The sequence below is a fragment of the Petaurus breviceps genome, unplaced genomic scaffold, assembly GCF_028583685.1.
Source record: "Petaurus breviceps papuanus isolate PSGF00001 unplaced genomic scaffold, PetGlider_PUasm1.0 37, whole genome shotgun sequence".
Classification (NCBI taxonomy): domain Eukaryota; kingdom Metazoa; phylum Chordata; class Mammalia; order Diprotodontia; family Petauridae; genus Petaurus; species Petaurus breviceps.
The window spans coordinates 7214031-7217225 of NW_027186296.1; the positions used below are offsets into that span (position 1 = coordinate 7214031).

General features: G+C 39.0%; 1 pseudogene; it reads left to right on the top strand.

Annotated features, from left to right (window-relative positions):
• Window positions 1-79: 79 nt before the first annotated feature.
• On the top strand, window positions 80-1074 carry LOC138168439 (olfactory receptor 11G2-like; annotated as a pseudogene).
• Window positions 1075-3195: the final 2121 nt, after the last annotated feature.

Here is a 3195-nt window from a genome sequence, read left to right on the forward strand (position 1 = left end):
AGATAGATAGATAGATAGATAGATAGATAGATAGATAGATAGATAGATAGATAGATAGATATAGACTGACATATATATATATGAATAATAAAGACAATCAAATAAAATCTATGTCCATTTCAAAGGTGATGAAGAAATGACCACCTTAGGCATTCATAACATCTCTGGGACTGTAAGCGAGTTCATTCTACTGGGCTTTTCATGCAGCCAAGAAATAGAAATCTTTCTCTTTGTGTTGTTCTCCATTATGTATGCACTGACTCTGTTGGGTAATGGGACAATTGTCTGTGCTGTGTGGTGGGACCAGCAGCTCCACACTCCCATGTATATCTTACTGGCCAACTTTTCCTTCCTTGAGATCTGCTACATCAACTCCAATGTGCCCAACATGCTAGCCAACCTCCTCTCCAAGACCAAGACCATCTCCTACAATGGCTGCATCCTCCAATTCTACATATTTTTTCTCTATGTGCAACAGAACTCTTCTTCCTGGCCCTCATGGCATTTGATCGGCATGTTGCAATCTGCTACCCACTCCACTATCCCACCATTATGACTGGAAAGCTCTGTGCCATTCTGGTGTCTGCATGCTGGGTGGGTGGCTTCCTTTGGTTACTGACCCCTGTCACTCTCCTCTCCCAGGTGCCCTTCTGTGGTCCCAATATCATTGACCACTACTTATGTGATCTAGGGGCAATGCTAGCCTTATCATGCACACCTGTCCCCAAAACTACTCTAACCTGCGGTGCTGTCAGTACCCTTATTACCTTTATCACCTTAATTTACATCCTTGGGTCCTACACCCAGGTGCTAAGAGCTGTGCTCCGAGTGCCAAAGGGCTCAGGAAGACAGAAAGCCTTCTCTACATGTGCTTCCCATCTAGCTGTGGTCTCCCTCTTCTATGGCTCAATCATGATAATGTATGTGAGCCCCGGGTCAGCCAGCCAACCTGAGATGCAGAAATTCATCACTTTGTTCTACTCAGTTGCCACTCCACTCTTCAATCCCATGATCTATAGCTTCCGCAATAAGGAAATTAAGACTGCCTTGAGAAAAGTCCTGGGGAGGATTTGAAAAACATCTTGGCATATGAGGAATGCTTAAATCTTCTCTCCTTGATCTATATTTGCAGGGTATGTTATAATGGGTATTCCTTTTGTATTTGGGTTTGATAAGATGGCCGCTGAGTTCCCTGCCATTACTAGGATTCTGTGATTTATGTGAAAGGGGGTAAAAAGAGGGGGGAAGGAACAAGCATTTAAGTGTTTATTTTATGCCAGTAAATGTGCTAATTTAGCTTCATAATTATTATACCATTTGATCCTTGCAACAGCCTGGGAGGTGGATGATATTATCACCCCTGTTTTACAGTTTTAGGAAACTATGATAGACATAATTTAAGTGACTTGCCTAGGGTGTGTGTAAGTGGTGAGAGGCTAGATTTAAATTCAGGTTTTAATGGCTATGGATCCAAAGCTCTATCCACTGTACTATCTAGCTGCCTCTGCTTCTTATGAGAAGAGTCAGTTGCTGACTCCTATCACCATTGAAACACAATGAAGCCTCATGTTTAAGTTTGAGGAAAGATGTTATCTGCCTCAGAGTCAGGAAGCAAACACAGAGTCAATTACAGCCCCTGCAAAATGGGGCTCCTGCCAGGTATGAACATCATTCCTCTTTTCTCTACCAAGTTTGGCTTTTCCCAAGGTAAGTGGGGTGTTCAGTCACTCCCATCTCCAAACTAAACTGAAATATTTTCTCCCCTTCCCCTCCTCTCACCTATGGTTGATTTCGATTTAGCAATGTATCAAGGATATATATACTCCATTGCCAACTGGACCTTTATTACAGGGAGACATGGCTGTCTTTGACCCTCTTCCAGCATATATGCTTTTTTACAGTGGAGAGGGGGATGTTATAATTTAGGGCTAGAGGGAATAGGGCAGAAAGAGTAGCTCACTTCTCTTCTGTGAGTTTATATTCCCACATGCATGTTAAGCATGAAACATCTATAAGGGAAGATGATGCCCACAGTGACTTAATATTCCCATCTTTCTGTTTTAAAATCTCCTTTCTTACTTTCCAGTCTCTACTTTGAATTTTCTTAAATCATAATTATTTAGGCAGTAAGGCACTATCTCTTTGTCTTCACTTCTAAGGACTTTAACATAAATTATAAAATTCACAAGTACATCAGGGAAACAAAAGTGTCATAATATGTATGTTTATCTCTCTCTATGTGTGTGTACTGTTTAATTTCAACATTTTACCTTCATTTGAAATCTCCTTTCAAGGGTCATATTATTATATCACATACATATTATCAAAACGCATGAGTAACACCCACTTATTTGGGCTCCTTTAAGATGACTTTTCAGTGGAGATCATCCTGCAGAATGGACATTGTTGGAAACAAATGGAAACACTATATTAAAAAGTTTTAATGTTTTTTTAATTTGTTTTTCCCCCAAAATAATTTATGAGCCTTGGGTCTGGACTTCACTCTATGTTATGTCAAAGTACTTGAGAGAAAAAGGGATTTTATAAGAAAGTTATCTTAGTTAAATAATTTCAGTCACCAACTATGACAGGGCAACTATCATTCAATTAACTCCAGTGCTTGTCTCATCTTAACGCTGGCATTGCACAAGTAGTTTTTACTCTAGTGCTGTCTTCTGTGTGTAGTTTAAGTCTGGGCTCATGTCCCTTAAGTGCTGGTGTGATGAGTATTCATTGATAATAAAATATAAATCTCTTTAGGTTCATTGTGTCTTTCTTTAGGTTATCAGCCTCTTTCAGATCAAAACTATGTTGTCATTTTATTTTTTGCCCCCTTTGAATGTAATAATGTTCTACACACCATACTGTATCTTGCATCTTTGATGATTTTAACATTGAGTGAATGAATGAAAATGCTTGTTATGAACAAAGCACTGTGCTAAGAACTAGGATACAAAGAGAAAAACAGAAAAGTCTAGTATTAGAAAAATAGAAAAAAGAAAAGTTAGCTTTCAAAAAGCTCACATTCTTTTTTATTATATTTATTTATTTTTAGTTTTCAACATTTATTTCCACAAGATTTTGAGTTACAAATTTTCTCCCTATCTCTCCCCTACCCCCACCCCAAAATAGCTAGCCTAGTGAATACCCCTTTCCCCAATCTGTTATCTCTTGTATCCTCCCTCTTCCTCCTCC